The following is a 7,613-nucleotide window of genomic DNA, read 5'->3' on the forward strand; positions in this document are numbered from 1 at the left end:
AAGTTGTCTTCCTTCGTCATTTGTGTTTCTAAGCTATATATATAGATATCATAAAATAAAAAGCCAAACACAGATCTGCTGTCTCCCTAGTACTTTCGCGGAATAAAATAATATATATATAGCAGATAACCCGCGGGCAATGCGACAGAGCGGGCTTTCTGCAGAATTAAAAACATAAATACCAAATTTTGGTCAGTGCAGGCAATTTAACGGAGCGGGCAATACGCAAGAAATTACGGTATTCCTGGCGGTGTTGACCTAAAGAGTCGCCACCATCTTTGTTTACATTGACAACACAAAGCCAAAGAGTGTGTCTGATTTCCTTACAAGTGTAAGTTTATAGGCATGGTTTTTGAGCCAAATTATATCAAGTTAGTTTAAATAACTTGTCAGAAATCTTATTGATCCAAACTTTCATTGGTAAACGGGCTAAACTCGCTATATTGGGCGATTGTTTGTGCAGCGTTTATCTGCTTCTCTCGAGCAACTGTTGTAAACGGCGAACGGCAAACTCAGTTATTTCACGAATTCGACATTCTTGTAAGCTAAATTATTGTTAGAAATGGTTTGTATGCATAATTATGATTAACTTGATAATGTTTCTGACTTGGATAATTTCCCATTTTTAATTTGCAAATTATTGCCGGTTAGATTAGTATTGAGGATACGACGGTGATTCGGTCGGAGATGCGTTCGGGGAGTTTTGGTGATACGGTTGAGGACGCGGCCACTCATATGATAATTAGGGGCGGGGCGAAGATATTTGGAGATGCGATTTCATTCCTTATAAGGTAAAAAGGGCGGGCTTGAGGATACGACGAAAAAGTATAAAAGGCCTGTACTCAATTTCCTATTTTTCTAAAGTTTTTAGATTTCTCTGGTTTCTCCAGTTACTAAAACATTATTCTTATTGTATTTTATTGTATTTCCAGTACTTCTTACATATATTATGTGTTTGTATTTGTAATTTTTTGTGTTTTGATAAAGGGGCGGATTGCCTCGAAAATTTAACAAACCTTATTGTTTACACTGTTTGAATGACTTCTTTGCCCCATATATATATATATAAGCATTACTGTGATTTAAGAGTGTCGTCACTCTTTATAAATGTCATTCCATCCAAGTTTTGTTCAGGATAGTTGATAGAGTTATATACTGTTGGTTATTAAGTTTTCTTATTATATGAATGAATGGGTGATGTTTCTTTGCCTTGAGGTGGACTTTGTGGGTCTAATTTATTGGCCATTGTGATCGGTTAAGCTAGGGGAAGAGTGTGTGAGACAGTATTTATATGTTACTGGTTATTCTTTCATATCAACTTAGTGAGTTACGGTTTGATCTAGAGCATCGCTCAGTGTACCATTCTGGTAACAACATGGGAGCAAATATAGAACTAGTCTAAGTGGAGATAACTCTCCAACGCAAAAGGAAACACCTAATTGGTCAACATCAGTCAACTTTGGTTAACTGAACCAACTTATATATTTAGCGGTGTCCTAAATCTTCAAAGGTAGTAGTCAGTGACTACGACTCGTTATATTGACGAGAGGATCCAGACGAGGCGCAACTGGGCGTTTCAATATAGCCTATATCATTCCATGATAGTTTCACATAATTACGTAAAAGTAAATATGCAGCCTACATCATTCAATAACAATTTTTCCTAAATACCTTGTCCATATTACTCATTCCACCTAAAAATTTATTTTTGAAATACCGTATAAAATGTCTGTCTATATATAGATTACGGTAATATTTTTATTGCTGTTAACCAGTGAGGACTGATCGATGTACAAACCTCGACCTAGCTCTGGATAAACCGACCTCGCAGTCTTCCACTTACTACGCAGGCACGCATTATTTTGGAGACGCCTGGAGAGCGGTAGACGGAAATCTTGCACCAAATATGCCTCAAAATGAGTCGTGTTCCCACACATCCGGAACCGGCTATCAATGGTGGCAGGTCGACCTCGGCAGTCTTTATCATATCAAACAAGTGTCCATCCAAAACAGAGACGAGCATGGTAGGTATATACTCATACTCCTATTTTTTTGTTTGGAATGGGCTGGTAATCAAGGGAATTGAATGAATAAACTATTTTAACAAAGAGACGTTTTGAAGGAGAAGATTGATCTTAATGTAAACTTTAAAATGATAATGCAGGTTTATTATATTGCTCGCCGTGAGAAACTGGTCCGTTCCCCACTGTGAGTAATGCATTGACAGTATTGTACGCCGTGAGTAATGAGTTGACTGTATTGCCCGCCGTGAGTAATGAGTTGATGCTATTGTACGCCGTGAGTAATGAGTTTATGATATTGTACGCCGTGATTAATGAGTTGATGATATTGTACACCGTGAGTAATCAGTTGATAGTATTGCCCGCCGTGAGATATGAGTTGATGATATTGTACGCCGTGAGTAATGAGTTGACTGTATTGCCCGCCGTGAGTAATGAGTTGATGATATTGTACGCCGTGAGTAATGAGTTGATGATATTGTACGCCGTGAGTAATGAGTTGACTGTATTGCCCGCCGTGAGTAATGAGTTGATGCTATTGTACGCCGTGAGTAATGAGTTGATGATATTGTACGCCGTGAGTAATGAGTTGATGATATTACACGCCGTGAGTAATGAGTTGACTGTATTGCCCGCCGTGAGTAATGAGTTTATGATATTGTACGCCGTGAGTAATGAGTTGATGATATTGTACGCCGTGAGTAATGAGTTGACTGTATTGCCCGCCGTGAGTAATGAGTTGACTGTATTGCCCGCTGTGAGTAATGAGTTGATGATATTGTACGCCGTGAGTAATGAGTTGACTGTATTGCCCGCCGTGAGTAATGAGTTGATGATATTGTACGCCGTGAGTAATGAGTTGACTGTATTGCCCGCCGTGAGTAATGAGTTGATGCTATTGTACGCCGTGAGTAATGAGTTGATGATATTGTACGCCGTGAGTAATGAGTTGATGATATTGTACGCCGTGAGTAATGAGTTGATGATATTGTACGCCGTGAGTAATGAGTTGACTGTATTGCCCGCCGTGAGTAATGAGTTGACTGTATTGCCCGCCGTGAGTAATGAGTTGACTGTATTGCCCGCTGTGAGTAATGAGTTGATGATATTGTACGCCGTGAGTAATGAGTTGATGATATTGTACACCGTGAGTAATGAGTTGATGATATTGTACGCCGTGAGTAATGAGTTGATGCTATTGTACGCCGTGAGTAATGAGTTTATGATATTGTACGCCGTGATTAATGAGTTGATGATATTGTACACCGTGAGTAATCAGTTGATAGTATTGCCCGCCGTGAGATATGAGTTGATGATATTGTACGCCGTGAGTAATGAGTTGACTGTATTGCCCGCCGTAAGATATGAGTTGATGATATTGTACGCCGTGAGTAATGAGTTGATGATATTGTACGCCGTGAGTAATCAGTTCATTGTATTGCCCGCCGTGAGTAATGAGTTTATGATATTGCACGCCGTGATTAATGAGTTGATGATATTGGACGCCGTGAGTAATGAGTTGACTGTATTGCCCGCCGTGAGTAATGAGTTGATGATATTGTACGCCGTGAGTAATGAGTTGATGATATTGTACGCCGTGAGTAATGAGTTGACTGTATTGCCCGCTGTGAGTAATGAGTTGACTGTATTGCCCGCCGTGAGTAATGAGTTGACTGTATTGCCCGCCGTGAGTAATGAGTTGATGATATTGTACGCCGTGAGTAATGAGTTGATGATATTGTACGCCGTGAGTAATGAGTTGACTGTATTGCCCGCCGTGAGTAATGAGTTGATGATATTGTACGCCGTGAGTAATGAGTTGACTGTATTGCCCGCTGTGAGTAATGAGTTGATGATATTGTACGCCGTGAGTAATGAGTTGATGATATTACACGCCGTGAGTAATGAGTTGATGATATTACACGCCGTGAGTAATGAGTTTATGATATTGTACGCCGTGAGTAATGAGTTGATGATATTGGACGTCGTGAGTAATGAGTTGACTGTATTGCCCGCTGTGAGTAATGAGTTGATGATATTGCCAGCCGTGAGAAATCGGGTTCGGCACCCAAGGTCGAAAGTGTTCTTTGCATTAAGGTTTTATGATGAAACAAACACAATGACTTGGTGTGGAGTAAGTAACACATTGATTCATTGGTTTACAACATGACAAACGTCAAGGTTCATAAACATAATGAATTCATAATTGTAGTAGTAATATGAACATAAGAATTGTTCTTGCTGTTTTGGATTCAGCCGAAAGACTAAAGAATTTTGAGATAGAGATTTCAAAAACAAACGACACAGACAATGATGACCGTCTGAATGGTTCCACACTGTGCTACAACTACACTGAGCCCCCAGTCCAGCCTAGTCGACTGGTAACCCTGCCCTGTGGGGATAAAGTGGTAGGACGCTATGTTAGGATTTCCAAGTATATTCCTCCAAACAGTAATGATCACCTGACACTCTGTGAAGTTATTGTAGAGGGTAAGTCTGCGTATTAGTTACTCTTCATTTATTTACCGAATTATTTTATATGTGTCATTCATATGTATCTAAAACCATTACACTCCCTTGACTTATCGTAACAACATGCATAAAGGATAATTGAACAAAAAATACAAAAATGAATAATGTCTAAATATAAGATTTCAAATGTTATATTTTCTATTGTATGCATTTTTTAGAACGGTATATGGTTTTTATCATTTGAAGGACAATCCTTTTTATGTTTGATGTGTTACGAGACTGTGTATAAAAACTGGTGAATTCGTGTGTTTCTAGCCAATCAGAATTAGTGGGAGGGGCGTCCAGCTAACCCGATGAAATATTGTACTCTTGATATGATGAGTTCAAATTGATTCATAAGAGGTTATACAACGAGTGGTTGTTGTATATGGTATTTCTTTCACTTGAGTTAGTTATTGTTTAAAAGTTAAAAAAACAAACAAGCAAGCAACACTCACAAACCATGTCTAACGAAATAGAAAATCTAGTCCGAGGATGAATGGGCCTGTGTTCTTCTTCACAATATCTGGTGTGATGTAAGGGTATGACCTAAAGTGAAATGCCGCTTATCAACATGCAAAACTGACAATTTCGGAAATATATGGAAATATTACAATTTATCACAAATCATAACAAATAATAAGTAAGTGTAAGGAAGTGTTAGTCAAAAACGCGTTGAACCACGTAATTAAAAATAGTCCTGGTGAAAGCGATTTGCATCACTGTTTCTGCTATGATGCAGTTTAATATGAAATAACAGGAAACTTAATTATACGGCATTATTGATACAGTACTAGAAGCTAACACATATAAAAATCGATTATCCGAGAAAACGCGTTCATATGGAACTTGTCTCCATAATAAATGCATAGTTTGTGTATATCATAGCAAGTCTATCAAAAGATCACCAGGTACGACATTTGAGTCACATGTCTGTCATTTTATTCTTTTTTACTTAAATTTAAATCTCAAAAAGCAAAAAACAAAATGTTACCAACGTTTTGATGGTAGGATATCTCTGTTTTTGGATATCAATGTTTTGCAAAGATTGATAGCGCTAAGAGAAGTCAAATTGTTTTATTTGGTTTTAATAGATATCTGCGAGTTACTTACAATCAATTAGGTCATGCATTTGGTGATATGTTCAGCCGATGAGGATGAAACAAAATGCCTAATGTCTGACACTACCAGGAAGTGAGAGACAAACTGAAACGTACCATAACGGGTAATCTAATTAGAATTGAGATGTTCATTCTCACTGCGAACATCTAACAACACCCCAGATTCTAATCAGATTGCATGACTGGCGGGGTTTTTCAGTTGTAAACATACCATGTTATGACATCTCACTGATATCCCCTTACTGTCTCCTGACATAGCTGTTTAAAAATATCGCCCTCAAATGATGTCAGCAACATATGAAGCTAAATTCTTTCTTTGATATCCAACTACTGGCGATCAGCATTAACGTATCGAAAAAACTATTCCAGTTGTTGGACTATTAAGCAAACATGTGCTCGAAATATCTCTAAAAAAATAAGATACAATAATAATTGATTCATTATAAACTTTTAATTATCAGAAGGGAACATTTATTTTTCTGTCTCTAAGACTTCATATACCCGAACCAATTGATTGGGGTATACATCCTTACTCTAGAGAACAATGGCCCACCTTTAAACAAATTATAAACAAAATGAAAACGACATCTAAAATAACCATCACTGCCCCCCCCCCCCCCCCCCCCCCCCGTCTTGTTATTTACATTTTCTAATTTTGACATGATGTAATAGTATTCTGCAAACAGTAATCTAAGTATTGAAATATTGTTACATGTTAGGTGGTGACCCATCATGCATTGATGCCGCCGAATCTACTACAACTGAGTCTTGGACTATCGGACTAACATCGGAAACAGCAGCAACAACAGAAACAGTGGAAAAGCACACAACAGAAACAACTAGAGATACAACAACTGAAGTATCAGCAGCAACAACAACACATTCGGGGCGCCAAACAGAAGAGGAACAGGCTACCACTGAGGAACCCCAACTCATGATAACAAATGAGCCAATCAGCCAAGAGTCAACCTCATCTCCTGGGCCGTGTCCCTGTAGTTGTAACAAAACCCTATCATCACAGAAGTATGGCAACCGGACCATAGAGAGCCTGGTGGAGGAACTGAGAGAAGAACTGGTGGTCAACAAGAAATTGACCAACTCCTACACCCGGAAGCTGGTGAGTGTTGACGACGGAAAGGCGTCATCACGAAACATCGGATACGTAGGGATCACCCTCCTGGTGGCCGTGGGACTGACCATTGTCGTACCGGACATGGTCAGTCTGGTGACGTACATCATCAACAAATAAACTGACCATGACCTTACCGGACGTGGTCAGTCTTGTGATAAAGATCAAACACAAATCAACTGACCGGCATCTTAAAGGAACTGGTCAATTGATGACCTGCATCAAAACCAAATAATCTAAAAAAAACATCTTATTGAATGTTCTCAGACTATTGACATGTATCAAACACAAATGAAATGGACATCCTCGTACCGGATCTGGTCAGTCTGGGGACATACACTAAACACAAATGAAATGGACATTCTCGTACCGGATCTGGTCAGTCTGGGACGTACATCAAACACAAATGAAATGGACATCTTCGTATAAACATAAACGTTTTAGAGTGGAACGGTATCAACAATAATCCAAATATGTTCGCCTTTTAAACGTCGTTTCACTTGTAAGTTGGCTAGTCGAATAGATGCACGTGTTAATATTCCAAAATAAAGCTGTTTTCCGTCACTGCCATATACAGCAAAAATATATATGGTGGGTGTATTCCGACAATGCAGTGCCAGTTGCATGTTAAATATAGATATTGTTACTACATGTAATATACAATTATAACATTTTGATAAGGTCTTACATGGTTATATGAACCTAAGAAGAAAATATCGACTGAGGTTGATATTTTTTTCTTAGGTCGATATAACCATGTATCGACCGAAATCAAAATGTTACAATTCCTTTATATTTTTCTCGATTTTTTTATTGGTATTATTTTAATTG

Source organism: Pecten maximus, chromosome 15, assembly GCF_902652985.1.
Source record: "Pecten maximus chromosome 15, xPecMax1.1, whole genome shotgun sequence".
Lineage (NCBI taxonomy): Eukaryota > Metazoa > Mollusca > Bivalvia > Pectinida > Pectinidae > Pecten > Pecten maximus.